A 19,072-nucleotide genomic window follows, 5' to 3' on the forward strand; every position below is an offset into this window, starting at 1 on the left:
AGTAAGCTTCTTAGTCTCTATAGTCCTGGATAATGTCAAGATAAACATAAATGACTCAATTTCCTGGCTTCTCAAATGAGCTTGTCCTCTGATTTACTTCCACTATCTATTTTTGAGTCCTAAATGAGATTATTCTCCTGAATTGCTATATCTCTGAATTTTCAAGATGGAAAGCTAATAACTCTTATGTGGTGGTAAAATGGAAAATCACATGATCACCAGGTTTTTATGTGGCACGTATTGTGTTTTATATGTAGTATTGGGGAAAATGTGTGTGTGGGGGGAACACGGTAAAATCCTACTTATTTCTGGATATATTGAGCCAAGTTCTGGAAGAGCAGGATTAAATAAGAATACAGCTATCCAATTTTTAAAGCAGAGGCAGAAGGATGTGCTGCTTTCTTAAAGATGATGCTCTTGTCTTATGACTGCCTTTTAAATTGACTGAAATTTTCATCATTTGAATGATTGCAAGGTTAAAGCAAATAACTGCTTCTTTAACTCTGTTATCAGCATTTGTGAATGGAAATCTGAGTAGGAGATCAGATTGTGGTACCCAGTCTTTCTTAAGCACCCTTCTCTAAGCATTCTTGGTCATTCAGTTACTGAGAGCCCACCATCTGACGTTCCTTACTCAGCTAAGCCTGAGTAAGCAGGAGTCTCAGATTGGTTTCCAAAGTTACAGAAGCAGCCTAAATACCCATGACAGAGGAATGGATAGAGAAGATATGGAGTGCTGCTCAAGCATAAAAAAGGAGGAAATAGTGTCATTTGCAGCAACACGGATGGAACTAGAGATTACCATGCTAAGTGAAGCCAGTCAGACAAGTGCAAATATAATACTTATATGCGGAATCTAATAAAAATGATACAAAATAACTTATGTGTAAAACAGAAACAAACTCAGATTTCATAATCAAACTTATGGTTACCATGGAGAAAATTATGACAATGGGAATAATGTACACATTACTATATATAAAAATAGCCCAGGAATATCTACTGAAGTCTGTAATAACCTATGTGGTAGAAATGAATGGATATATGTTTATGTATAATTGATTCATTTTGCTGTACACCTAACATAAGCTTGTAAGTCAACTCTACTCATATATATATATATACATATATATATATATATATTTCTTTTTTTTAACAAAGTTATGTAAGGTCATGGCTCTTACATGAAAGGATAAAGGAATGAACAGAGAAAGAGCCAACATATAAAAGGCAAATATCTTAAAGAATATATCTGTCATCATAGTTTGTGGTTATTTACCCATGTTATTAATAATAATGATGGTGTATAAAGTAACTAGAATAAAAATCATAAGTAAAGTTTACATAGCACTGTTTTTAATTCAGGCACTTTTTCTGTCTGCTTGTCATATATTATTCTCACCCTCTTGCAGTGGTTGCTGTTGTCACTCTCATTTTACAGAAAAATAAACTGCGATCACAGGGCTAGTAAGAGGCAGAGCCGTGATTTGATGTATGGTAGTTCTGGTTTTAGGAGTCTATGTTTCTAACTACCACATTATGAGAACCATACTGTTTGCCCAAAGAAACTCCTAACTTGGCCTGAAAAGTGTTTGAGTCTTCAGTTTCTGAAGTATTCCCTGAAATATCCAAACCAACACCAGGGACAAGTGAGCTGTTTTATGATGACATTGATGCATAGACGCATTGAAGAGAATGAGATATGTCCTTCTCCACAGCAGAAGCAGGAGTCTCAGATTGGTTTCCAAGAAACTTCCTTTGCTGCCAGACCAGGGAGTTCTTCTTCATCTTGTCCCTCAGGATTTGGTAGTTATAGAAATTCTCATTTTACTTAAAAGATCTATTATTCCCATTCCTTCCTTAGTCACCACCTTGATGTTGTTTAAGGTGGTAATGTGTCCCCTTATCCTTGACATCTTTCCCCCACCCCCTGCCTCACAAAAAAAGAAATGCCATTTCTCAGGATTCTTTATAATAGCAGCCAATGGAAATAGAGAATTCTGAGGTTTTCTAAAACAAATTTTTAAAATTTCTTAATTGTAGGAATTAGGCCTTTGTTTTCAGTCATTTCCTTCTTTTTTTTCCCCCTGAGAGCATAGCTTTATTTTATTTTTTAATAAAGGATAGTTGATTTACAATGTTGTGCCAATTTCTGCTCTACAGCAAAAGTGACCCAGCCATACACATGCACCCACACATTCCTTTTCTTATATTATCTTCCATAGATTGGTCTATCCCAAAAGATTGGATATAGTTCCCTGTGCTATACAGTAGGACCTCACTGCATATCCATTCTAGATGTAAGAGTTTGCATCTACTAACCGCAAACTCCCAGTCCATCAAAATGTGTTCCTCTTCCCCCTTGGCAACCACAAGTCAGTTCTTTGTGAGTCTAGTCTGTTTCTGTTTTGTAGATAGGTTCATCTGTGTCATATTTTAAATTATACATATAAGTGATATATGGTATTTGTCTTTCTCTTACTTAGTATGAGAATCTCCAGTTGCATCCATGTTGCTGCAAATGACATTATTTTGTCCTTTTTTTATGACTGGATAGGATTCCATTGTATATATGTACCACATCTTCTTTATCCATTCTGCTGGTGATGGATATTTAAGTTGCTTCCATGTCTTGGCTATTGTGAATAGTGCTGCAATGAACATAGGAGTGTATATATCCTTTTGAATGACAGTTCATCTGGATATTCACCCAGGAGTGGGACTGCTGAATCATAGGGTAGTTCTATATTTAGTTTTCTGAGGAGCCTCCATAGTATTTTCCGTAGTGGTTGTACCAATTTACATTTCCACCGACAGTGTAGGAGGGTTCCCTTTTCTCCACACCCTCTCCAGTATTTGTTATTTCTAGAGTTATTAATGGTGGCCATTCTGACCAGTGTGAAGTGGTACCTTATTGTAATTTTGATTTCCTTCTACTTTCATGGAATGTAGATAAGGCATCTGAAAGTGGACATGGACTTGCTGTTTTAGGTCATGAGGCGTAAAAACTCATGCTGTTTGAGTAAGAAGGAGGCTTATTTCTTCAGAATTTACTCAAATGCTTCATTGATTTTGAAAGTGTTTACTTTCTGACTTTGTTAAAAACATTAGCATTTTGTCATTTATAAGTAAACCAAGAATTTGAAACTAATTAACTGTAATACAGTTAGTTACTATAGTAACTAATATGCTTAAAATTAAGATTGCATCCCTACTTCCCTCCACATACAATACAAAAAAATTATGTTTTTTTATTGAATTATAATTGATATGCAATATCACACTGGTGTTAGGGGTACAACATATTGATTCAATATTTTTATACTTTACAAAATTATTTTTATACCGTACAAAATGGTAAGTCTAGTTACCACCTGTTAATAAATTGTTATTTCTATAGTGCTTCTAAGAACCAAGGAAATTATGCAGGTTGTCTTGAACTCTTAGAACTGTCTTAGAGCAATGTTTTACAGATCAGTTTCCCCAAAGTCAAGGTAATCTTGTGCTCCTAAGAAGAAGTTGTGCCATAGATAGAAAAATGGCTGCACTGAGTTTTCTATCCTTGCTATTATAAATTTATATTTGATTTGCTGTGGGAAATTGACTTCCAGTTGTACCAGTTCTGTCCCTGCTATGGATCCTTCATGACTACATTCTACATCCTCTAGAAACATCAGTAAGTTTTTCATGAATTCCTGCCACCTCCCCATCATTACATCTTTTCCAATTCACATCTCACACTCTTTAAGTTTGTGGTATGTGCCTGGCGTCCTTCCATATTTTTAGGATGTTGAAAAACTTACTTTTCTTCATAATTTTTATTCTCTTTATACACTTGGGTCAACTTACAAGAAGATTGAGAAAAGATAATTTTAAAAATGGCTCTAAACAAAGTCTGCAAGTTATTATTAGGGTTGGTATTGAATAGTATCAGTAAACTCATACCTATACAATATGGTACACCTTCATTTGTTGAATGAATGAATAATATGAGTAGCTTTTTTTTTTTTAAGAAAGGGGTTCAAAGGGGGAAAAAATATCACACAGTCTGTGTATTTATACACCCTTCTGAAAGATGAAGAAATGAGCATGCATATTTTCTTTCTCCTTTATGTCTTGTATCTTTTTACTTGTTGTATCTTAATTTTTAGTTTTTCTTGCTGGTCTCTTTACAACTTTACATAACACATAAAACTCTGTCTCAGTGTATCTGCATTGCTAACTTTTATCTAAGGAAATGAAATTAACATCCTTACTCTATACTTATTTTCCCCTACCCCTTTTCTGAAAAAAAGAAATTGTCATGTTGTTACTGAATTCTTGACATTTACCTTCTGTGGCCCCATTTTCCAGTTTTGTTTTGTCTTGTTTTTTTTTTGTCTTTTGTCTTTTTAGGGCCATACCTGCAGCATATAGAGGTTCCCAGGCTAGGGGTTGAATCTGAGCTACAACTGCCAGCCTGCACCACAGCTCACGGCAACGCCAGATCCTTAACCCACTGAGTGAGGCCAGGGATCAAACCCTCAACCTCATGGTTCCTAATTGTATTCGTTTCTGCTGTGCCACGACAAGAGCTCCCAGTTGTTTTTTTTTTTTTTTTTCAAGAAATTAAATTTTACATTTAGGCAAATTCAGTACAACATTCTGTCTTGTTTATTGTGTCTTTTCCTTTCATATCTCAATTGGTCTTGTAATTGACTTATATGTTTTTTTTTTTTTTGTACTTTTAAGGAAGGATTCTGTGTGATATATTTTACTGAAAAATTTGATCCCACTTTTATCTCTAAATTATTTTTCAAATCACTTTGTTTTGAAATAAGAATAATTTGAGCCCAGGTTCAATCTACCACATTAAGCAATTCCTTATGCTCATGTATTGCTTCTACTATACTAAAAAAGGTAGCAAGCATAAATGGCAAGCATAAATAGTGTGCAATATAATTTTACAGAAATAGCTTCAGAATCTGTTGAAACTTGACAAATATTGTGTTTAAATATTTATATTTTGTGACAAGATAATAATTAATAATGTTATTAAATGTATTAATCATTTTGATACTCACTTTGCAGATAAATTCCCTGGTAATATCATCAAGGTGGCATCCTGCACAGAATACATGTGATATAGGAATCATATTTATTTTTATCATAGTCAATTTAAGACTTTAGTAACTTTCACTGTTAAAATCCTCACAGTTAAAATTTTCTATTCCATTTTTTATGGTTAGAAATTCTGAGTTTCAAGCGAATTTTTTTTTTTTTTTTTGTCTTTTCCAGGGCTGCTCTCGTGGCATATGGAGGTTCCCAGGCTAGGGGTCCAATCGGAGCTGTAGCCACTGGCCTACACTAGAGCCACAGCAAGGCGGGATCTGAGCCGCATCTGCGACCTACACCACAGCTCATGGCAACGCTGCATGCTTAACCCACTGAGCAAGGCCAGGGATCAAATCCACAACCTCATGGTTCCCAGTCGGATTCGTTACCCACTGCGCCACCTTGGGAACTCCTCGAATGAATTTTTTTAATTTAAATTTATTTTTTATTGAAGTATACTTGATTTACAATGTTTTAGATTCAAGTGTACAGTAAAGTGATTCAGTTATACGTACATGTATATTTTTTTTTCAGATTTTTTTCCTATACAGGTTATTACAGAATATTGAGTATAGTTTCTTGTGTTACAGTAGGTCCTTTTTGGTTATCTATTTTATATGTAGTAGTTCATATATGTTAATAATAAACTCCTAATTTCTTCCTTCCCCTTCTCCCCTTTTATAATCACAAGTTTTCTATATCTGTGAGTCTATTTCTGCTTTGTATGTAAGTCCATTTGTATTACTTTTTCTTAGATTCCACATATGTGATATCAATATGATATTTGTTTTCTCTGACTTACTTTTAAATGAATTTTTAATGCATTCAAACAGATACTTTACTTAAAATATTAAGCAACCAAAAGAACCATCTTGCCATTTGTGGAATAATTCTAGCAAAAGAATGATATTCCTTAGTAAGATAAGAACTAGTTTGCTTTCCCTGGTCTTCATCAAAATTACCATCCATACACTAGGGATGTATGTTTTAAATTATATTAATACATAGAGTTCAAGGAATTCCCACTGTGGCTCAAAAGATTACAAACCTGATTAGTACCGATGAGGATGTGGGTTCAATCCCTGGCCTCGCTCTGTGAGTTAAGACTGCAGTGTTTCTGTGAGCTGTGGTATAGGTCACAGGTGTGACTCAGATCCTGCATTGCTGCGGCTGTGGTGTCGGCTGGCAGCTGCAGCTCCTATTCAACTCCTATCCTGTGAACTTCCATATGCCACATGTGCAGTCCTAAAAAACAAAACAAACAAAGAAAATACATAGAGTTCAGAGAAAGAGATAGCTTGCATTATTTAAACATGGCATTAAAATCATTATAACTCATTAAGACAACCTGAGTCAAATTCTTGTCCTATTGTGTAACCTTGGTCATGCTGCTTAATCTGTCCAAGCCCCAGCATCCAAATTTGCAATAATGGGATGAAAGAATAACTGTCTCATTAGATGGTTGTATTAAATGAAGTGATGCAAATAAAGAGCTCATTATAATGCCTAACATATAGTACTCAAGAAATGATAGCCATTATTGCCTTGTATTAGTAACAACATTAATTTTAAAAATCATTGTTTGGAATTTGACCATGAGATTTCCAGAAAACCAAGAGATAATTCAGGCTTTTAATTTATTGCAGTTAAACTATAATTTATTGGACAGCTATTCTGGGTAAGGCTCTGTAGAAGACATAAAAAATAATTATAAATTAATTCTGGATCAAGTATATAAGTTTAAGTTTATTAGATCAGTGTGGGTGGTCAAACTAGATAGCCAAGTCTCTTAAGATGACATTTGTATGAATCAAATGGAGATTATTTAAATCATTTCTGATTCAAGGTGATGAAGAGGTGTATAAAATAACAGAAAAGAGAAGGAATTTTTAAGTTCCCTTTTATAGCTAACCCATGGTTCTGTGCAAGCTGATGAATTCTTAATTTCATCCTTCAATGAAAATTAACTTGATATGTATTTGGTCAGATGGAGAAAAATATGTCATTATTTTGCTAATGTGACTGGGAAGTTCTAGATTCACACTTTTTTTTTTTGCAATGTAGAAATGATAATAATGTATGTTTATCACTTTTTCTACAAACTGCTGTGTTGACTGATCCATGTAATAATAGCTATGTGTACATCATGTTACACTTCCGGAGGCTATTATTTCTCTCATATTAACCAGTAATGCTTGGCAGGTTATGAGGCAAGTGGACATTCTCTCTACTTAGAAATGTTTTGTTCTATTCTTCCTCTAATAAAGATGAGACAGGTTCAAGGCCTGTTCATCTCCCTTCTTTGGGTCTCTATCATTTGTTCATAAATGATATTTCCATGAAGGGACAGCTCCCTTCTCAGAATTCCTGTCATTGAGACACAATTTTCAGAGTGCCACAGTAGCAGGTCTTTTTTTCTTCCCATTAGAAAAGCAGTGGTTAATGTCAGAATTCTTGATAGATTCTTGAGTATGCTCCAAAAAGAGGCAGACCCCGCTGATAGGGGGTAATTGAGGTTTATGCTTCTGCAACATTCATTCTTTCCAAGCAGCTTGCCTAGAAACATTTCATTTTGCTATTGACTATTTTTGATTGAGTTCTTTCACCAAGTTGACAGATCTGTGGTAGTTATTATTTGCTCAAGGAAATCTGTTGCTGTCAAAATCTTTCAGAAGGTTGGGCTAGGACAGATAGAGTTATAATAGCTAAGCTTCTCATTACCACTGAAGTCTGGCAAATCCTTGAGGACGATAATCCAGACCATTATTTATATTTCCACAAGCCTTTCCTATTCCTCAGATGTCTCATGCTCTTTCTTGGAAAATATTCTCAGACTTCTTTCTTAACATCGAGTGTTCCTTCCTGATTTCTTATTCTCCTCTTGGATTTTTTTCCTCTCACTTGCTTTGATGAATTGGTTTTGTCTGATTTGAGATTTTAGGCATTCATAAAATGGGGTAATGTTTTTCTCTTTTGATTCTTTTCCTTCTTTTCACTTTGTTTCTTGTTTCTATATATATTTTTTTACTATTCCTCGAAGATTTTATCTTAAATTAAAACTATGCAAGAGATTTTAATAACCTATGAAGTCAATATGTATATATACACGTATATATTTTTCACAAACCTTTCATAAATAATCTCATTTTCCCAAAACAGTTATTGCATAATGTTTTATTTGGAAAAGTTGCCCAAATAAACATTAAATCTACTATATTAAAATATTTACTATTTTTCTTTTATGTAATTTTCTTCTTTTCAACAATATATTTTACCTTTAGCCAGTTCTGGTATAAATATTAAAATTTATCTCATAGGGACCTTAGAGGAAATTTAATTTAAACCTACATAAATCAGAAAACTGAGGCCAAAAGTGTTAGACGCCTTCTCCAAGATCACATAAGGACATTTGTATAATCAGCAATGGAGCTGGTAGCTTGTTTTCCTTGAATGTGCTTTCTGCCACACTGTGCTGCTTGTGGTGAATTTTTAGTTATTTATAGTTAATAAATGATTACTGAATTACTTTCAAATTAATTTTTAAAAATGTAATTTCAATGACTACTTTGAGCAAAGTCTAATGGAGTAAGTACTTAATTTAGGTAACTTGGGGAAATTTTACATTTGCAGTCAAATATCTGGTTTACTATTTTTCATAAGAATGTTGTATTAAGATATGAGTTAATGTATCTTTTATTGAAAAGACTTGGTCTACCACTTCCTTTGTACTCAAAGTGATAGTTAAAAATATTAATTTGATATCATTCTTTTTTTTTTTTTTTTACTTATTGGATACCAGATGCATACTATCACCTTGTCTAAAAAAAAAAAAATCCAAACTAAAACTGCAGTGATGTAGTTACCGTGCATTAGTTTTCTACTGCTGTGTAACAAAGCACTGTAATCTTATTGACTTAACCTAGCACCATTTATGTGCTCACAGTTTTGTAGTTTAGAAGTACAGATGGGTTTGACAGGGTATATGTTCCGGGAAGCCCAAGGCTGAAATAAAGGTATAGACCACCCTGATCTCTTTTCTAGAGCTCTGGGAAAGAGTCCTCTTCCAAGCTCATTCTTCTTGTTGGCAGAATTGATTTCTTTGGAGTTGTGAGACAGATGTTCCTGTTTCCTTGTTGATTGACAGCTAGACAGTAGTCTCAGTTTCTATAGGCTGTCTGTATTCCTCATCATGTGCCTGCCTGCACACACCACCCCCCATCCTCTAGCCAACAAGGCATGTTAAATCCTTCTTGTACTTTGAATCTCTTTGACTTCCTTTTCGGCCACCAGCCAAAAAGATGTCTCTGATGTGAAAGTGCTCATGTAATTATATTAGACCGCCCTGATTCTTACCTCCCTATTTCAAGGGCAGCTGATTAGTAATAATCTTATTTACACTGAGATATATCTTTGGCTGTGTTAACTAACATATTCATAGTTCTGGAGATTAGGACAGGAAATCTTGGGGGTCCACTTTTAGAATTCTGTCTACCACATGTAATAATTTCTCTGGGGCAAGTAGAAAAGGAAAAGCCCAAGACAAATGGTCCTTGTGAATGAGTTCAGTACCCTCTGTGTTGTATCATTCTTACCAATACCATCAATGGAAATCCATATTCTAAGTTCCTGCTTTACTTTCCAACTCTATCATCTGAATCCATACTTTCCCCTTCACTTTTTTCTTTCTTCTCATCTTTTTTTTTAATATTTACTTTATTTTCTTGTATTTACTTGGGCATGCTTGAATGTCTCCATTATCATCTGACTCTTGGACTATTGCCAGGCTGTAGGTATCTGAATATATGTGTGTGTGTGTGGATATATCTATCTATCTGTTTATCTATCTATCTATATCCTATTCTTATGATTTATCTATTAGGATATTTCCATATATCTGGTTTCCCTCTTGCATTGCATTCCATTTTGCAATAGACACTGCTAGGGCCTTTTCTTCTACTCCTAACACACTTCTTAATAGGATATTATACTCAAGAACAGTTGTATCTAGGCAGAAATTGGCCATTTTCCTAAAATAACTGTAAATATTCTCTACTCCATTAAAATACTTCCAGAAAATTGTTTACCTTTCCCCAAAGGCAGAATTACCTTCCATAGGTTAAAATTTAAATAAGTTGATCACTGTCCTCAAGAAATCAGAAAGTATTCTTTTGTTTATTTGAACTAAGGTACAGTATTTTCTGTATCTATTTTTATTCCTGAAGAGCATAAATTGAAATCTTAGTACTGACCAGGTCTTTTCTCCCTTTCTCTAAGATGTTAATTTAAAAGAACCTAAAAGCTCATACAAATATTCTTGCTTGGATTACTGTATATAATCCAGGCTCATCTTAATTTATTTAACAATGGGGACATTATTTACTTTTTATATACTTCCTGCTCACCCAGAATACATCAAGTGTTAAAGAAGTTATTATCATCTCATATTATGTGTCAGTTCTCACAATGATCATTCATGAAAAGCATAGCTGCCGAGTATATCATTCTATCTCTATTGAAGAGTTCTTCCATAGCCCTCGTGGGTGACATCAGAAGGAAAAACAAAACAAAACAAAAAAAACTTTTATTTTCCATTGCCCTTCTTTGCTTTGCTTCTTCTTTAGAATATTTATCTGCTTTCTATCAAAACATTATTGTTGTTTTTTTATGGAACTCAGGTACAATGTTACTCATTAATTACTGTTTAAGAGACATCACAAATGTGGTTTCTTGAAAAAAAAAAAAAGCCTTTCTGCCTATCATCTATCCATCCATAATCTTTTTTTCTTTTATCTTCACTCCCCACCATTTCCTTAGTCTTCATAGATTACCACTATGATAAATCTTGAATTTGTACCTATCCTTGAAAACATGTAGTGTTAACTTCTGTATATTTGTTTTTACATGCTATAGGTCTTGTTCTGCCTATTGCATTTTCATTCACCACTATTTATGTATGCATATGTAATTTACTTATTTCTATACATCTAGTTAGTTCCTTCTAACTTTTGGACTGAGTTCTTTAGTGTATACATACCACATTTTAACTTAACTATTTCCCTAATAATGAGATCTATATTGCTCCCAAATACCCAAAACAAACACTATAACCCCTTAACAGTCCTGGTCTGCATACGTTAGACTCATTTTATGTGAGAAAGAAATTATGTTCTGTATCGTTTAAGCCACTTAAAATTTTTCCATTTTATACAGTTGAAGCTAAATTCAAGTTTCACTTACACATTTGGTTGCTTACAATCACTCTTTTTTCCTCTATTTTTTTTTTCCAAATACTTGGTCCTTGGTACTCCTGGTATAAGTTATGAGCCTAATGTTTCATGTGCCTTCTGCTATAAATGAGTTATTCTGGCTACATGAAACTCCCTTTCACTTATGTTGTAGTAAATACTCTAATATTTATTAGAGTTCTACACTATTGTTTTGATAACTTTCATTTTCTTTCTTCCCCTCAATGTTAGAGACTTCCAGATTTCCCTATGCAATCAGAACTGTATATTCCAGATATCTAGCAGCCACTGGAAATTCTGCCAATATGGTAGAATTATGTTCTATCTCAAATCATTTATAAATTGAACACTGTGGTATAGGTCTACAGAAATATCAAGACCAAAAATGCTAACTCTAAGACTAGTTTTAAAATGTGTTAGCAGCTAGATACATGTGAAACTCCTTGTCCTCAGAATATGTCCACCTTTGTAGAAATAAATCAGAATTTATGGCAGAATTTACTAAACTTACATACAATTACGTCAAAGGTCTTTCCAAATGTATTCAAATAATGCCTTGTCTTGCACCTCTCAAATATAAATGGAATTTTGTTATCAACTCTCCACAGCAACGTAAATGTTTTGTGTACTTTTATTATTTCGTATTTGTTCCCCTATTTAGAGCACAGTGTAGTCTGGTTAATCTGGTGGCTGTCACTCTGAACCTGTTTCACTGAGAATTTCTTCAATTCTGGGAGCACATAAGGGAAGGTAGGCCATAAGCTATATAATTAAGTTATTTTTTCTACTCAATGCCTCTATATTTAAAAAAATAATAATTAAAAAGCTCAATGTCCTAGAAAGAAGACATTGTACAGTTGTCAGAGTACTGCATATTAGAATAGAAATTATCATTTGAAACTATTTTCTCCCATTAAGTTGTCTTTTTTTTTTTTTTATGGTTTCCTTTGCTGTGTAGAAGCTTGTTAGTTTGATTAGGTCCCATTGGTTTAGTTATGCTTTTATTTCTGTTGCTTTGAGAGACTTATCTCAGAAAACATTGGTAAGGTTGATATCAGACAATGTTTTTGCCTATGTTCTCTTCTAGGAGTTTAATGGTGTCTTGTCTTACATATTGCCTTTGGAATGGATAAGCAATGAGATCCTGCTCTGTAGCACTGGGAACTATGTCTAGTCACTTATGATGGAGCATGATAATGTGAGAAAGAAGAATGTATACATGTATTTACAACTGGGTCACCTTGCTATACAGTACAAAATTGACAGAACACTGTAAGCCAGCTAAAATGGAAAAGATAAAAATCATTATAAATTTAAAAAAGAATAGAAATTAATTTGATTACAGAATTAGTGCTATTTATGAATGGGCTCAAATCAATGGAACATCTTATCACATTGAAGCACATGAGATTTTTGAGGGCTCAATAGAGTTTTGATCTTTTTACTCTCTATTTCCAGGCATAACAGGGAACAATGATGACTTTTCAGAGAGATGGCCAAAAAAAAACATGAAAATATGCTCAACATCACTAAATATTGGAGAAATGCAAACAAAAATTACTGAGGTACCACATGACACCAGCCAGAATGGCCATCAACAAAATGTCTAAAAACAGTCAATGCGGAAAAGTGTGGAGAAAAGGAAATACTCTTGTGTTAGTGGGAATGTAAATTAGTGCAGTCACTATGAAAAACAGCACGGGGTTCCTCAAAAAACTAAAAACAGAGTTGCCATATGATTCAGCAGTCCCATTTTGAGGTTTCTATTGGAGAAAACCATAATTTGAAGAGACACCTATACCCCAATATTCATTAATTACAACAGCCAAGACATGGAAGCAACCTAAATGTCCATCAACAGAGAAATGGATAAAGAACATGTGGTACATCTATACAATGGACTATTTACTCAGCCATTAAAAATAAATAATGCCATTTGCAACAACATGGATAGACCTAGAAATTATCATACCAAGTGAAGTTAGTGAAAGAAAAAAATGATATGATATTACTTATATGTGGAACATAAAATAAAGGGTAAAAAGGAACTTATTTGCAAGACAGAAACAGACTGACGGACTTTGAAAAACTTATGGTTACCAAGAGGGATACATAGGGGTGGTAGGGATGGACTAGGGGTTCAGGATTGGCACATTCACAGAGTGTATGGAATGATCGGCCAATGGTGACCTGCTCTATGGCACAGAGAATTCTATCCAATATTCTGTGATAATCCATGTGGGAAAAGAATCTGAAAGAGAATTGATGTGTGTGTATGCATGCATACCTGAATCACTTTGTTTTATAGTAGAAATTATCTCAAACCTGTAAATCAAGAATATTTCAATAGAACTTTAAAAAATGAAAAAATAATAAAAAAATTTATGTAAAAAAAGTTTTAAGGAAAACTATATCCTATTCTTGTATATGAGATTTTGTTGAAGGTGTAAATGTTTTCAGGGCAGGTTAATTCATCATAAACGTACCAAGGTAAGAAGGAGATAGCTAATAGGAAATTAAACTCAATAGGATATATAAAACTCTCCAAACTAGGGAACCATCATATATTTTATCCCATTTTACCTCTTAAATGTAGATAGGGAATTAATCATTGATCTTAGTTTTTACTCTGTGGGAGAATAGAAGTACTTGAGAAAAGTAAGGAGATATATGGCTCATGAAAATAATCACAAAACTTTTGTAGAGCAAAATATTTCTAATGTTAAAAAATGATACAACACACAGGAGGGGGTCAAGATGGCAGAGTAGAAGGACATGGAGCTTATCTCCCCTGATAGACATATCAAAAATATATCAATGTCAATAGGAACATGAGAAGATGCTCATAATCACTAATTAGAGAAATGCAAATAAAACTATAATGAAGTACCTCCTCACACTGGTCAGAATGGCCATAATTAAACTGATAGCTTTTTTTTTTTTTTTTTGAAAAGATAAAATCAACAAAACTGGAGTTCCTGTAGTGGCTCATCGGAAAGAATCTGACTAGTATCCATGAGGACGAAGGTTCAATCTCTGGCCTTGCTCAGTGGGTTAAGGATCCTGCATTGCCACAGGCTGTGGTGTAGGCCAGCAGCTACAGCTCTGATTCAACCACTAGCCTGGGAACCTCCATAAGCTTTGGAGGATGGCCCTAAAAATACAAAAAAAAAAAAAAAAAAAATCAACAAACCTCTAGCCAGGCTCACCAAGAAGAAAAGGAACAAAATAAGAAATGAAACAGGAAAAATAACAAGTGATACCACAGAAATTAAAAAAAGAAATAAGAGAATACTATGGACAGTTACATGCCAACAAAATGGACAACTAGTAGAACCTGACAAGTTCCTAGAAACATACAGCCTGCCATAACTGAGTGAATAATAAGCAGATAATTTGAACAAACCAATCACCAGAAGTGAAATAGAATCCGCAATTAAAAAAAAAAATTCCCTGCAGACAAAATTCCAAGACTAGGTGGCTTCACTGTGGAATTCTACCAAACATGTAAAGAACTTATACCTATCCTCCTTAAATTCTTCCAAAAAACTGAAGAGGAGGGAACACTCCCAAATTAATTCTGTGACTATTATCACCCTGATAACAAAATCAGACAAAGACACTACAAAAAAAGAGAAAATTACCAGCCAACATCTTTGATAAATATAGATGCAAAAATCTTCAACAAAATATTAGCAAACTGAATCCAACAATACATTAAAAGCATCATACACCATGATTAAGTTGGATTCATTCTAGGGTTGCAAGGATGTTTCAACATACACAAGTCAATTAAAGTGATACACTGCATTAACAGTAGGCAAGACAAAAACCTTAATCATATCAACAGTTGCAGAAAAAGCATTTGACAAAATTCAACATCAATTTATGATAAAAAAACTCTCACTAAACATTTCTCAACATATTAAGAGCCATTTATGATGAAACCCAGCCAACTTAATACTCAGTAGTGAAAAGCTGAAAGCCTTCCAACTAAATTCAAAAACAAGACAAGGATGCCCACTTTTATTCAAGACAGTATTGGAAGTCTTAGCAACAGCAGTCAAACAAGAAAAGAAATAAGTTATCCAATTTGGTTAAAATTGTTACTATTCATAGATGGCCCTATGTAGAAAACCCCAAAGTCTCCACAGAAAAACTTAATTAAAAGCAATAAATGAATTCAGCCAGGTAGCAGAATACAAGACTAATATACATGATTCTGTTGCATTTCTTTACACCATTTATGAAATATCAGCAAAAGTAAAAAAAAAAAAACATTAAAAATCACATTAACAAAAATAAAATACCTAGGAATAAACTTAACCAGAGTTGAAAGATCTATACACTGAAAACTTAAAGCATTAATAAAGGAATTGGCAGATGATTAAAAACATAGATATCCTGTGCTCTTGGATTAGAAGAATTAATATTGTTAATATGGCCATCATACTCAAAGCAATTTACAGACTTAATACAATTCCCATAAAAACACTATGGTGTTTTTTCACAGAACTAGAACAAATATTTCTATAATTTATAAGGAATCAAAAAAGGCCCAGAATTGCCAAAGCAGTTCTGAGGAAAAAGAACAAAGCTCAGAGATAATGCTTCCAGACTTTATACTACAAAGCTATAGTAATCAAAACAGTCTGACATTGGGACAAAAACAAACATACAGAACAATAGAACAGAATAGAAAGCCCCCAAAGAAACCCATGTATCTAAGGTCAATTAACCTATGACAAAGAGGCAAGAATATACAATGCAGAAGAGTCTCTTCAACAAGTGTGTTGGGAAAGCAGGAGAGCAACATAAGTTAATGAAATTAGAACACACCCTCACACCACATACAAAAATAAATTCAAAATGTTTTAAAGACCTAAAATATAATACATGACACCATAAAACTTCTAGAAGAGAATTTTGCTGTAACATTCTTAGACATAAATTTTAGCAATTTTTTTTTAGATCAGTTTCTCAAGGCAAAAGAAAATTGAAAATAAACAAAATGGGACCTAATCAAACTTAAAATCTTTTTGCACATCAGTTAACCATCAACAAAATGAAAATACGACATACAGAATGAGAGAAATATTTGCAAGGAATGTGATACACAAGGGGATATCTAAGTATACAAACAGCTTATACAACTCAAGAGTGAGAAAACAAACAACCCAATCAAAAAAATGGGCAAAATATCTAGACACTTTCCAAAGAAGATATACAGTTGGCCAACAGGCACATGAAAAGATGCCCAGCATCACTAGTTATTAGATAAATGCAAGTCAAGACCACAGTGAGGTATTATTTCACACTGGTCAGAATGGCTATCATCAAAATTCTACAAATAAAAAAAAAGAGGGTGTGGGAAAAAGGGAACCTTCCTAAACTATTTGTGGGACTCTACTTAGGAACATCCACTATGGACAACAGTATGAAGGTTCCTTAAAAACAAAACAAACAAAACAACTAAAGATAGAGCTATCATATTATCCAACAATTCTACTCCTGGGTATATATCCAGAAAAAAAGTAAAGCTATAATTCTGAAAGATAAATGCACCCCAATGTTCATAGCAGCACAATTTGCAGTAGTTAAGACATGGTAACAGCTCAAGTGGCCTTCAACATATGATTAGCTGAGAAGATTTGGTGTCTATATATACAATGGAATATTAGCCAGAAAAAAAGAATGAAATACTGACATTTATAGCAACATGGTTGGACCTAGAGAATGTTATGCTTAGTGAAGTAAGGCAGAATGACAAATAGGATATGGTATCACTCATATATGGAATGTAAGAAATAATAAAAATGAATGTATATATAAAACAGAAACAGATTCACAGACCTAGAGAACAATTTTATGTTACCGAAGTGAAGAAAGAAGAAGAGAGGGATAAATTATGACTTTGGGATTAAGAGATACAAGCTACTATACATAAAATAGATAATCAAGGGTTTACTATATAACACAGGGAATTAATTCAATATCCTGTAATAACCTGTAATGGATTGTAATCTGAAAAAAGTAACTGAATCACTGTACTGTACATCTGAAACTAACACAATATTTTAAGTTTACTTCAAATTAAAAAAAATGATATATCCCCATTTGGGTAGAGCAAGAACTTTTCAAATAGTTTTCTTCAATACAAAGAAAAAATTATCTTGATAGTGATGTTCCCATTAGAAAAGCCTTTATTCTCTGGTGGCCAATGTGAGTGAAAACTGTAAGATGAAAATAATATATGCATGGAACTACAGCCATATCAAACAACTTACAGTTCTCCCAATTAAAAATGTACCCTTTCCTTTGAGGATGCTTTTGTCATTGCCTGCCTTGTTATTTCCTACTTATTCTTTAAGCTATAAATCTGCTATTATACTCTCAGCCAACCATCACCTGGCCAATTGTGCAGAGTTGTGCTCTTTATTATTTCCAGAACTCTCTATTTATCCCTTGTAACTTACCCTACATTAAACTGTTATTTGGTTCCCTATCCCCTTTGCCAGATTTAGAGTTCTTTGGAGTTCAAAATTTTAGTTCGATAATTTTCATTCTTATACCTAGCATAATTCTGAATGAATGATAGGTAGTGATTTAAAAAGAGCAAGGAGGAAGGAGAAGAGGGGGAGAGAAACAAAGAGCAGGAATTGAAATCGAAGGAAAAACATCTTAACATGTCTTTAAAGATTGAGAAAGATTAACTTCATCTTTTTAAAAAAACAACTATAGTTCCTCTCCTAAAATAAGAGGATAAAATTGTCTAATGGGCTTTAGGCTTTGCCTGAGGCAGCAGTTGCAAAGCATCACAAACGAATATAGTGATTTTATTGTACAATTACGTAGAGTTATATGTAGCAATTCCTAGTCTTCCAGCAGGTATGCAGTAGACCGCTGTATCTCTTTTAGGTACCATACAGAAGATGTAAAAATAGACTATGTAATAATTTTTGGAGTAATTTTCATTAAAAGCATCTAAACATCTAATGATAAGAAATGAAATATGATAGAAAATAATATGTATATATAAACAAATGGATAAATACATATGGATATATATATTTGAATGACAGGCTTTGGTACTTGCATAAATCAAGACAACATACTAAGTATGAGGTTTTAGTCCCTGTGTGTAAATACATGCCTGTATTCATTCCTATGTATAATTAATATGAGATGACAGTATATTTGGGGGAATTAATACATTTTATTGAAGTAGAAACTGTAAAATAATAACATTATATTATAATCTAAGTTTTGCATTTGGAGAACTTGAGACAAGTTATCTCCGCCATCACAGAGATAGTACACGTAACTTTTTTTATAACGCAAAAAATAGAGAAAATAACCAGAATTGGTTATTGTTTAAGAGGAGATAAAATCCATTCCAATCTTACTGTTGGAAGAAAGAAATTAAGTTGTAAATGTTCTGCTTGATTACATGTTTTGACACTTTTCAGGTGAATTTTCAGTTTTCTAGGGATACTACTGGGATATTTGTGCCAAAAAAATTTATGCTTCTTTTCGATGGGTCAAAATGGTCAGCTGGCTATTTTCTGTAATTGAAAAACTGTTCTTCAAAATGCCTCTGTTACCTTTCCTTTGTACCGTACAGTAGAAAACTCTGAAAAAATGTATATGTTCCTATAGAAAGTGCTGTATGTCTCCTTCCCGTATATGGGTCCAAGTCGAAATCAAAATATCAACTTCTTTCCAGGATATGG

General features: G+C 33.6%; 2 long non-coding RNA genes across 36 annotated transcripts in view; one reads left to right on the forward strand and one right to left on the reverse strand.

Moving 5' to 3' along the window:
- The window catches only part of LOC146404854 (uncharacterized), a 1,116,837-nt gene that overhangs the window by 1,074,257 nt on the left and 23,508 nt on the right, over nucleotides 1-19,072 (reverse strand). The window lies entirely within an intron of this gene.
- LOC102165712 (uncharacterized) overlaps nucleotides 1-19,072 on the forward strand; it is an 846,917-nt gene that overhangs the window by 781,853 nt on the left and 45,992 nt on the right. For 8 of the 33 annotated variants that reach the window (XR_014842098.1, XR_014842110.1, XR_014842120.1 and 5 more), the window contains one exon: nucleotides 12,001-12,089. The exons of the other annotated variants lie outside the window; for them this stretch is intronic. This is a non-coding gene — a long non-coding RNA (uncharacterized LOC102165712). Of the gene's footprint in view, nucleotides 1-12,000; nucleotides 12,090-19,072 lie in introns of those variants that run through there. 33 annotated transcript variants of the gene reach the window in all.

The sequence above is a fragment of the Sus scrofa genome, chromosome 3 (genome assembly GCF_054392235.1).
Source record: "Sus scrofa isolate SSC_HxYL_T2T_F1_AM1 chromosome 3, Sscrofa_HxYL_maternal_Yorkshire_Landrace_v2.0, whole genome shotgun sequence".
Taxonomy (NCBI): Eukaryota; Metazoa; Chordata; class Mammalia; order Artiodactyla; family Suidae; genus Sus; species Sus scrofa.